Here is an 11,957-nt window from a genome sequence, read left to right on the forward strand (position 1 = left end):
CTGTGGTTCTGTATCTAATCTGTACCTAAAGGGACAACTGTATCTAATCCTGTGTAAAACAGTTTGCACTGCTTAAGGGGCCTTGTTAAGCCTCCCAGGAATCTTTTGAAGTAGATGATGATGATGACAGCAAAGACTGATGAGGTGGAAAGTTTGGAGGCCTTTGACATATACTGCTAGACCCTTAAATCCTCACAACTGGTAATAAATAGTTACCATTATTATCAGGCCCATCTTACAGACGAGGGAACTGAGGCCCAGAGAGGTGAAGTCACTCACCTCAGGTCACTCTGAGAATTGGTAAAGCCAGGATCTAACCCAGGAGATGTTCCCGTTACTACAGTCTAACCCACTGCCCTTCAGCCTCTTTACGGATGAGGACGCTGAGACTCAGGGAAACATTTGCCCAAACTCCCCATTCTCACAAGCAGCACAGTCATAACTGGCACCCAGGAGCCGCTGACCCAGAGCTCCACACTCCCATGTGGCCCCGGTTTCAACCTTCTGCTAAGCAATCCCCTGGCCAAGCCCCATTCCTGACCCATTCCAGGCACCTTTCCTCTTTCCACACTCCTCAGAGACCTGCCCTCTCCTCCTCCTGGCCTGGCCTGCCCTCTGATCTCACTTCTATCCCTCCTGCCCCACCTCGAGTTCCCTGGAAGGAACACCCAGCCCTTGTGACAGCCACAGCTCAGCTGGCAGGCACAAGCCCAGCCCGGCCAGCAAGCTTTGCCTGTCACTTCCCCATTTGCATTCCAGACTGAGCAGGCTGAGGCAGTGGGGAGAGCAGCCCCCTCCTCTCCCCAGGCCTCAGTTTCTCCATCTGTTGGGCAGGGCCGAGAGGAGGCTCCGATGATCACGGGACAAAAGGCTGTGTAAACGCTGGTGGTCCAGCCCTGGGCGCCTCACTCCCAAGTCCTGATTAGAGGGGTGGGATCCCCAGTCAGACTGGAACCCAGCTCTGCCGCCCTGGTGGTTACCTACCCACCTAATGTCCCTGTGCCCCCACGTCCGCCAAAGAACAGGATCAGAACCGAAGCTCGGAAAGGGTACCTCACACAGAGTAACAACTCTGTAAGTGGATGGCGGCCGTCATCAAGTCAAGGGCTTTGCCTCCCCCCATGGAGAGAGCGGACGAAAGCCCGAGCACAGCCGAGCAATTAGGCACCTCTTCCGAGAACTCCAGTGGGAAACCGAGCTCTCCAGGTGGTCCCCAGCCCAGCCATCCCCCACACTGAGAAGGACTCTAACCGTCCAGCGGGGGGACGGCCCGTTTAACTGCAGCTACTCTGGGCACACACTGCAGAACTCTCTCATGTGCCCTTTTCTCAACCGACCCTTTACAAAGCCTGTAAACGGAGCCCACGTGGGCTCTGGTTCCAGGCCGGCCTGAGCTCACTTCCAGCTCTGCTGCTTATCTACCGCGTGACCTTAGGCAAGTTATTTCTCTCTTCTGAGTCTCACTTTGCCTCATCTGCGAAGTAAGCCGGATACTCCCAACCTTGGAGGGTCCCATGAGAGTTACAAGGATCAGGCATAAAGGAGGTACATAATCCTTAAAGCTCTACTATCCCATGTTCTAGACAAAGAAACCAAGGCTCAGAAAAGCTCTGTTGCTTGTTCCACAGTCAGTAAGAAGCAGGGCTGGCTCTGAGTCCAGGATCCCTGCTTCCACATGGGAAGGTGTCCCCTAGCTCATGAATTTTTTGAGGCCAGGAGGTAGGGCTCTGCCTGCTCAAGGCCAAGGATGGCTCTCAGGGACCCACTTTACACACCTTTCTTACAACTCTCATTAGTCATAGCTGGCCAGCTTCCAGACCTCAGCCCCAGGCTCTCCAGAGTGGGTCAGAGGGGACAGGGTCAGAGTCAAGATGGCGGGCATGGCAGGCAAGGTCATGTGCCCTGTGCCCACCGGAAGACCCACAGACAGAAGACAGGAAAGCAGCGGGCTTGCCCCAATCGATCTGCACTATGAGGGCACAGTGACCTCATCTCCACAGCCAGGAGCTCAGCTGTCAGCCCTGTGTTCCTTCTCACAGCCTGAGTCAGTGGGCAGAGCCACACAGCCTTGTGCTGCCTTATCAGTCTCGCTTTCCAGCAAAAGATAAGAATTCCTCTTAAGCATCTGGCTCTGGGCAACCTGCTTTTAATTTTCACACTTTGAAGATGAAGATGAGATCCCATTTCTCACCCCTCCAATTGACAAGGGCTAAAAATCCATACCCAGTATTGGCCAGAGGGCCATGAAAAGGGCAGGTCCCTTTACAGCTGGTAGAAGTGCAACGAGTACTATTTTTTGAAAGGCAATTGCTTTAAAAATTCCCCTCTTCTTTGACCCTGTAATCCCTCTCCTGCAAGGATTTGTACCTAGTTTTTGGTACAAAGTTGGTCTTTACAGAGTTGTTTACAACCGCCCACAAATGAAAGCCACATAAATATTCATCAACATGGGCTGATTAAATCAAAGATTGGCTATCAGTCAACCATTAAAAATCAGGCTGGGAAGAATATTCACTCACAGAGAAAATGCTCATGATAGATCAAGAGACAAAGCAAATCAGATCCAGAATGATTTGCATTGATTGACATAAGCGGGTTTGGTCAGTTTTTTTTCACACTGGGGCTTGTTCTCTTGAAATGCTCCCTCTTGGCCCCAGCCATCATGTTGGAGGGAAGTCTAGGTTGGCCTGCTGGAGACAGAGGGGGATGCGAGTGGTCCCAGCCAAGTAGCCCACTGAATGTAACTACATGAATAACCTCAGCTGCATCGTGCGGAGCAGATGTGCCCAATCCACAAAGTCATGAGAAACAGTAGATCATTACTGTTTAAAGCCACAAAGTTTTGAAGGGGTTATTCTATAGCACTAGACACCCTGTTTTTCATTTCCTAGATTTTCAGAGTGCACAGAGATCATTAAAGCAGAAGCACCTGTGTCTGAGCACCCAGTCCCGTTGTGTGCACTTTGAAGGCGGAGCCTTGGGTGACCCCCACTATTGAACCTCTACCACTGGCCCCTATGCAGCTTCCACAAGCACCATCACATACGACGTGCTTAATAAATATTGAATAACTGAATAAATGTCTTAGTTAACACACACTGCAGCCCTGTGTGGTAAGAGTGATTATTTTATTATTACTCAATTAATACTCATTCATTACAGAAAAATCAGAAAAATGCAGCTATTACAAAAGAAGAAAATAAAAGTACCCCTAATTATACTACCCATCATTTCAATGAACATTTAGCATGTATATATGGAAAGTCAATTATATTCCATATGTATATTTACTTTTTTAAATGTGATAAACATACTGTTCTATAACCCTTTTTGTTTCTATTTAAAAATATCTGGACCTTCCATGTCAATGAACGTAACTCTCCATTCAATAACCTTTTTAACAGATGCACATGTTTGCCTATGTGACCAGGAGTCAAACATCCTTCCTCCACCCCACTCTCACACAGAGGTGAGGACTGCCAGCCTTGTTTATTTTCTATGACCCATCACCAGATCACAGCCAATAGAACCCAGGACAGACATCTCACCCAAACTTAGCCGATCTGCTTGTCTCATCTAGAAACTTAGAATCAAGACCAGAAGACAGTCAAGTCAGCCTTGAGGGTTGTTGAAATGGTCCCAGGTAAATTCTGGCATTGTGTGGTGGTCATATTCTGCCATGGGGCACAGAACATGCCTGTCTGGGAAGAAAAAGAGAAATAAAGGAAGGATGAGGGATGCAGACCATCCTGGCGGCAGTCTACTCGCTGAGTCCAAAGCTCAGCATCCGACTGCACCCCTGCCACTGCTTGTGAGACCTCTGTATCCCTTAAAAAAGTCTCCTTTATTGGCCGAAGTTGGCTTAAGTGTATTGATACTTGCCATCAAAAAATCCTAGCAATCATTACCCTGAGGAAGTATGAAAGATGGGACTCTCAGCCACAAGGCCAGGGCTCTGGGAACCAATAAAAAGAAAACCCAAGATAGAATATTGCCCTGCACCATCCATGAGCCACTTGACGATTCTGGGTGCACAGGCTGGAATGCAAGCTGCTTGAGGGGAGGGCTCCGTGGCCAAGCAGTCAAGGCCCGCTCCTCGACACCATGACCTCCACCTTCCAGCCTCAGCCGCAAACATCCGTTGGGTGCCCACCATATTCAGGGCACTGTGCTCAGGGCATAGATGCTCACGGCTGTAAAAGGTTCCATGTGTGACTTGAAGCAAGTCATATCTACCTCTCTAGGCCTCAGTCATCTCATCTGCTAATGTTTGAAGAGTACAATTCTAAGGTCTCACACCTACAAATCTAAGCCAGGGTCCCAGTCCTAGCACTCAGGAAGAAGGTATTTGTAACAAGTCTGGAAGTGGCAGTGGACTTTCCAAACACCTTCCTCCCCGCTGTCTCCTGTGATCCTCCCAACAGTCCCACAGGACTGGACTCGTTAGGCCAATTTTAGGGGTGTGGAAATGGGAGAGGCAGAGAGGTGAAGCAACCTGCCTGAGGATACACAGCTGCTAAATAAAAACTTAAATCCAAGTCGAGCCACCGGGCCCACTGCGAGAAGGATCAAATAACCCTTGACCATCATTATCATGTTTTTAAAGATGAGGGACGTTTATATGAGGTACTTAGAGTCAGATTTGTAGAGACAGAAAGTAGAACGGTGGCAGGGGCTGGGGAGAAGGGGGAGAGGGGAGTTAAAGTTCCAGGGATGGATAGTGGTGATGGTTGCACAACAGTGTGAATATACTAAATGCCACTTAAAAATGATTAAAATGGTACATTTCATGTTGTGTATATCTTACAACAATTGTTTTAGTGAGGAAACTGAGGTCGGAGAGGATAAAGGGGGTAAGAATAGACCAGTTTATGAGAGCCCTGGGGGCAGAAGAGGTTTAATTTCTCAGATTTGCCTCTTGCTTGCGTGCAGATTACTCTGAAACTGTGCCTCAGTTTCCTCCTTTATGAAGCGAGATAGCAAGAGTATGTCTAGGATTTGTTATGAGAGTTAAGGGGGTAATTCCACACTGGTCACTGAGCCCTGCACCTGCACATAGCAAACTGTCGACACACATAAAAAGTCTTCTCAATCCGGAGCTGAAAGGGCCTTGGAGATGCTGTAAAGGGCCTTGGAAATCATCTGTTGCAACCCCTTCATTATGAAACCAAAGAGATTGAGGCTTAGAAAGGGATGATGACTTGCCTGAAGTCACCCAGCAAATCTGTAACTGCCCAGAGTGGAGTCAAACCACTGCCCAGCGATGTCTGCCTCCAGCCAGCCCACAGTGCTTTCCTTTTCTTAAGAGCTAAACCGCCATGGATTTGGGGGTATTCATATCCAGCCTCGGTGAGGAAGGGAGGGCTTCTCCAGGCTTTCAACCAGTGCTCTCTCTCACCTTCTAGAGTGTGAGTCAGCGCCAGTATAAGGGAGTGAGTCAACCAGCTCCTCTGTGACAAATGTTCATGTGACTCCAGGTGGCATCCAGGTGTGGGCTGGGCGGGGGGAGCGGGCATAGCCGGATGCCCACTGGGCCATAGCAGCTCACTCAGGAGGTGAGCTCTGTGCTTTCTTTTGGCTCCAAGTTGCTGTATGGTGGTACTTAGAGGTTAAGAGGTCCAGCTCTCAGACCTTCGATTTGCTACTTAATTCCTCCTTTGGCATGATCTCAAGCAAGTGGCTTTAACCTCTGTGTGCCTCAGTCTCCTCATCTGTGCAATGGGTATGTGAATAAATATGGTCTTGCCCTCAGCACAAAGTGTAGGAAGGACCCAAGGAATGACATGTGGGAAGGTGTTTTGTACAAACAGGTGCATCAGCATAAATGGCCTTATTATGTCACTTCTCAGGAGAAATAAGGTTCTATGAACAAAATGGAGCCTACCCAGGCTATTTATTTGCTTTTCCCATCAGTCCTTGGACTTCTCAGGGTCTCTGAGAGCCTCTGGCCTCCTTGCTTTTCCCTCGCACCCTGGGGCACAAACTTCATGGAAGGCCAACCGTGCGCTAGGCCTTGAGATAGGCCACTGAACCTCCACAGAGACCTGCGAGGTCAAGGTTATTCTGAGCCCCATTTTACAGAGAGAATACTGAGGCCCACAAAGAAGAAGCAAATCCTCAAAGATGGCACCACCGGCAGGGTGGAGCTGGGCCCGAAAGCCAGACTTGCAGACTGTTCCAGCTCTCATCCTCTCTGTGGGCCAGAGGAAGAAAGCTCCTGGGGGCAGCATCAGGTCCCCTCCTTCCAACTCCGGAGACCCCTAGAAGGCAACATATGGAAATCGAAAGAGATAGATCCCTACCACCCCGAGTAAATCAGGGTTCGAGAATGTGAAACACTGGAAATGACAAAAAAAAATAGTTCCCGTTTTTCAAATATTTGTTATATGCCAGTCACCTGACAGTTAACTTCTCACTTCTTGTTATCACCAAATCTTTGAGGGGAGTACTGATATTATTCCCATTTTACAGCTGGGGAAATTGAGACTTAGGAAGGCTGAGTAATAAGCCTAAAGACACACAGCAAACCTGTCCTCTACGCACCACATAGCACTGCCAGCCTTCTCATTTATTCACTCTTTGCTTCATTCATTTATTAAACATGTAGAGTGTCTTCCCTGTGCAAAGTAACTGGCTGGACACAGAGAAGGTAAGGATGCCTGAGCCCCTATCCCACGGAGGTCATTATCTGGGGAAAGATATGGCTCAAATAACTTCATCTCAGTGATAAGAGCCAGGCCCCAGTGCACTGCTTGTGCTGGTGCTGGGTCAGGTGCCTGAGCAAGTCCTGCAGGTCAGTTTCTGTTTATTTTTTTAATCAAAGTATTAGAACTCACACCTACTATCCATGAGATCTTGGGCAAACTAATTCACAACCCTGAATCTCAGTTTTCTCATTTAGAAAATGGAGAGGAAAATATTTATCTCATTGAGTCCCTGTGGGGATTAAATTAACTGGAATATGATTGTATTCATTCACTCAGCAAATATGTACTGCATCCCAATGTGTGCCAGGTACCGTTTTTTTGGTGCTGGGGCTGCTACATGAAGCAGACAACAGTCCTTTCCTTGAAACTACAGAAGAATTTTTTAAGGTGAAAAAAAATTTTTTTAATTGAAGCATCATATGCATACAGAAAAGTGCAAACACTGAAATTGTCCAGCTCATGAGTTTTCACCAACTGAGCACACGCATGTAACCAGCACCCTGATCAGAAAACATCACCAGCAGGTCAGGACTAGGATGTGACAAGTGAGGAACTCACCTCCTGAGTAAAATGCAAGGGGATGCCGCACAGCTCAGGCATCAAGATAATTAATGCTTTTAATGCAATATTTTTTAAAAGTCAAAATTAATGCCAAAAAAATCCATGATGACAAAATACCAAAACTTGACATAAAGACAGGATTAGTAACAGGGCCATGTTAAGCCATATTAAAGCTCAGGGCAAAAGGGAGATCTCAGTAATGTGGAGCCTGCCTCATCCTAGTACCAGCCCTGATTATCAGCCCTCCTCGCCATCACTATCCTCCTTCCAAGGGTAACTATTATCCAGACTTCTAATTCCATAGATAAGTTTGCCTGTTTTTGAACTTTGTATACGTGAAATCACACTCATTTTGCATGTGGCTTCTTTCACTCAACATTATCTCTGTGGGATGTAGCCACATTGTTGCCAGCCACGTAAAGATATTTAAAAAAGGGAATGATGCGATGGCTGGGTGTTTGAGAGAGACCAGTGAGGTGGCAGGTGCGAGCGTGAATGGGGAGAACTAGTGCAAGGCCAGTGGGATGAAGAGGAGGGGATGGAGTCCAGGGATGTTTTGGAAGGACAAAGTCCACAGGATTGACTCAATATTGGGAATGAAGGAGGGAGGCGAGTCAAAGAAGATGTCAGATCTCTGGCTTGGGCAATTTGGTGGCTAGAGGAGCCATCTCTGGAGTGGGGACCAGGAAGGGTGTGAGAGCAGGAGGAGTTTAAACATGGTGAGGACCAGGTACCTGTGCAACATTCAGAGGGCTGTTCTGGAGGCAGCTGGACAGACAAGCCTGGCGCCCAGAAGAGAATGGGGGAAGTGTTCCTTCAATATTCCCCATCAGCAGCGGTGAGCAGGTGGTGGCCCTAATGAGACAGCGCGCAGAGGGCCGGAGAGGGGTAGGTGAAACAATAAAGAAAGGAAGCTGAAAACTTCTCTGAGAGCAGGTGGTTGGAACAGGTGAGCAAGTCAGAAGGAAAATATTAAGCACACAGAACTGTCCCGCCTGGCCTGTCAGGCCTTCCAGGAGTCCACCGCCGTGTTTACCCACAGCCTGGGAGACTGTGTGGGGCAGAACCTCCTATGGATCGGGGCTCTCCCGTCCCAGCCCCAGCCCCGCCAGCACCAACTTGAATCAGCTACAGCTGACTCAACAAAGCATTTTTTTTCTTCTGGCTGCCAGGAACGCTTGCCTTTAAAGGCGAAAAAAACCAATCAACCAAACAAACAAACAAAAAAAACTCTTTCCCGGGTAGTCTTACTCACTGCAGACTCCGGGGCTGCTGGGACTGCCCCCGCACAGCGCACAGCGCCGCTGGAGACCAGGAGTGTGCATGCAGGCACGCACCAGACCGCCAGCATCCGCCTGGCCACCTGGCACCGCCCCGCCAGCTCCAGGGAGCTCTTTTCCTGACTGGCTAGGGCTAGAAGTGCTTGGAATCAAAAAGTCCGAGTTCCTTCCTGGGCTAAAGGTAGCATCCAGGGAACAAAGCTTCCAGTGTGAGCGCAGCTTGGGGAGGGGGGCATCCTTACACTCCACTTTAAAGCCCCAGGATAGGGTAGGCTTGAAGGGAGGCTGAGCTTTCCTCAGGTCCTTTCCTGCTCAAAAACCCTCCATGGCTCCCCACTGCCCACTGAATAAAGCCTTATACCTGGCGTTTGACCCCACCTCCTTAACTTCTCTCATTTGAATTCCCTCATCTTCCTCTCCTCTCCCTTCCAACCCCTTCTGCTCCAGCCCCAGGCGCTATTTAGCCTGGCTTTCTGGCTTAAACTGCACTTTCAGGACTCCCCTGGGGCATTTGCTCCTGTCTTCCCAGGCATTCCAACCTTCCAGGCTCTCTTCCTTGGCTTTCTCTGGTGACCGCTCCCTGGCTGGAGTTAAATCCTATTTCCCAGGACTCAGCCACCCAAAAACCAAACTATCCCACCTGAGAATCTAATATTTCATCAGTGTCAATAGCTTCTGTTGAATTTACCTTGATACAGTACCCTCTAGGGATCATAAAACTTTCACCGAGACAGAACATCTAGAATCGGAAATTTCAAGCAGATAATGGGAGTCTATTTGGGCAAGTATGGTGCGGTGGGGCGAAGGTAAAGCTGTTTTTCTGGCCACTCTGTTCCATCTTCAAGTCCCACCCTGACCGTAGTAAGGGGCTTTGATTGAATTTCTGACATCATGCATTAGTACCGTTTATTTGGATAAACTTTTATACACATCCGTTTTTCCTCTGGTCAACCAAGGAAGGGGTTGTTACACCTATTTTACTGATGTGGGTCTTGAGGCTCAGAAAGAAGGGATTTACTCAGTGATATTTGGCATGTAAATAGCAGAGCTGGGACTCAGGAGTCTGAATTCAGGGCTCCCCATCTGTCTCTGAGTGTCTAGACTCTAGAGATTCTTTCTCCTCTTCAGCAATTACTCTGCTTGTCTACTGTCTTTGCACATGTTCTTCCCTCTGCCAAGAACGGCCTTCCCTCTGACCCACCTGGTGAACCTATATTCAGCCTGCTATACCCTGCTCAGCACGCCCTCTCCCTTCCTTAAAGCTCCCTTTACTTCCTCACCTTTCTCTGTGGTACGAGTTCTGCTCTCATACCCATTCTTATCCCCGTCCACCCAACTTGCTATTGGTGCTGTGCATCACCCCTCTTGCATCCTCTCCAGTTTGAGAGCTCCAGGAGCCTGCCTATGTCCCTGGGGGAAATAGCCAGCACAGGGCCAGCTTAGAGAAGGAAAGGGTGATGATGAGTGTGACCCATGGGCTGAGTGGGGCATACCCAGAGCTGGGAAGAGACATACACAGCAGACTGGATGTGCTAGGAGACAGGGAGCTATGGAGAGACTTTGAGCAGGGAAGTGACGAAACTGAACAGGGCCTTAAGGAGACGCTGGTGTTGGCAGGAAACTGGCAGACTAGCAGCTCATCTGCTCACTCATTCCTGCCTTCTTCCTTCACTGCTTCACCTGTGTGTCTCAGCTACAGAAGCCATCTTCAAGGTGATCAGTCTGCGAGGAGACGGATGGGAAGAGCAGCACACTAAGAAGCACCAAAAGGTAAAGGAGAGAAGAGTTCCCTCCTGGAGGACTCAGGGACACTTGCTGGAGGGGGCCCTGTTCCAGGGGTGCTTTGTGTCACCAGAAGCATTTTGGCTTGGTGAGGTGGGGGTGGAGGGAGTTAGGCAGAGAAAACAATCTGAGCAAGGGTACAGATGTAGAAAGTGCTGGTGTGAGGGGTGAGGCTGAGCCTGTAAACTGGTGCCCCAGGGACCTGGCTGGCCAGGCTGGACCCTGTTTCCTCTTGGACATACCAACAGGAGAGTGAGGTCAGCACTAGAGGAGGTGAGACCAGATGTGTTGGAGGCGCTACAGACAGCAGGAAGGGAAGGAGGCTAGGGTGGTACAGAAGATGAAATCAACAGGACTAGGGGCCCTTGGCATCAGACAAGGAGAGGTGGCCCCAAGCTTTCTAGGCTGAGCAGCTGGGAGACCATTGAAATAGGAGCTTATGGGCAGAGGTGTGCCCAGAAGGGCTCCCCTTCCAGGGCTCCTTGCCCAACCAGGGTGGCCTCTTGGCCAGCACTGGACCCACAGCCCAGATGGAGGACTCCAGGGGTCATGTGGTCAGCTCAGGCTCCTCCCTCCCAACAGAAAGTAGCCTCTCCCAGGCACTCTCCATAGGGAAAGGGGCCCTCAGTCTAAAGTCTGGATTTTGTCCAGATCTTTGGACTAGGGGTCTTTCCCTTCACTGTGTCTCAAGTGAGACACAGGTCTAGAAGAGAAAACGAGGTGAAATCAGATGAAATAAGGTGAAATAATACTACCACTAAAGGGCGACTTACCTCAAGTCAGCATGTGCCAAGAACTTCACGAGCTTATCTGCATGTTGTAACTCTCATGATTACACATGAAGTTGGTGGTGGTTTTCATCCCGTTTTACCCAGAAGAAAACAGAATCTCTTGGGCCAGCATCTTGCCTAGGATCACACGAGGTCTGGTATACAATTGAGCTCGTTCAAACCCAAAGTCTCCTGTGTTACCTTTCATATTTTTCACACTTACCTGTTATCATAGATTCACTTGTACTGTCAGGCGTAGAGGAAGGCGTCACAGAGGAGTTGATATTAAAGTCCAGAGAAGAGATGGGTATGGTTTTGCAGGCAAAGGGCCCAGCCTGTGCTAAAGCAAGGCCTGGCTTAGAAACAGGAATGTGGGGGTGGAGAGGGGACGGGAGAAAATCCCTGAGCAAGACCTCCCGTAGTCTGTCTAACAAATACTTAAATACCACTTACCACATAACAGACGCTGTTCTAAACACTTTACAAATATTAACTCACTTAATCTTCATAACAAACCTATGAGGTGGTACTATCATTATCGCTAGATTACCGATGTTATCTGGTGGCAGAGTGAGGACTCGAGTCCTCGCTCTTAAGCGGTACTCTGTGCCGCTCCTAGTTTGTCTTACAGCTCTTATGTTCTCTACCATTTTGCCAGAGGCCGCTGAGGCTCAGAGAAGTGTGCACACTTGCGGAGGGTCACACAGCGAGCAAGCTACCGGGACCCAGAAAGCCGGAGAGACTCGCAGCCAGTGCCAGGTCCAGGTCCCAGCAGGGCGCCATTCGGCTCCCCGTCCCCTGGCCCCATCCCGGCAGAGCTCCGCCCCGGACGTGCCCCAGACCCCGCCCACCCCACC

At 49.3% G+C, this 11,957-nt stretch overlaps 1 long non-coding RNA gene across 3 annotated transcripts; it reads right to left on the bottom strand.

The window, feature by feature from the left end:
* Window positions 1-3,113: 3,113 nt before the first annotated feature.
* LOC123618272 (uncharacterized) lies at window positions 3,114-11,933 on the bottom strand. Of its 3 annotated transcripts, none has more exons than XR_006726680.2 (3): window positions 11,324-11,933; window positions 11,104-11,238; window positions 3,114-3,701 (listed from the first exon to the last, which is right to left on the bottom strand). It is a non-coding gene; the product is annotated as an uncharacterized LOC123618272 (long non-coding RNA). The 3 variants fall into 3 exon arrangements; XR_006726679.2 differs by lacking the exon at window positions 3,114-3,701 and adding an exon at window positions 9,441-10,270; XR_006726678.2 differs by lacking the exon at window positions 3,114-3,701 and adding an exon at window positions 9,441-10,301.
* Window positions 11,934-11,957: the final 24 nt, after the last annotated feature.

The sequence above is a fragment of the Camelus bactrianus genome, chromosome 13, assembly GCF_048773025.1.
Source record: "Camelus bactrianus isolate YW-2024 breed Bactrian camel chromosome 13, ASM4877302v1, whole genome shotgun sequence".
Lineage (NCBI taxonomy): Eukaryota > Metazoa > Chordata > Mammalia > Artiodactyla > Camelidae > Camelus > Camelus bactrianus.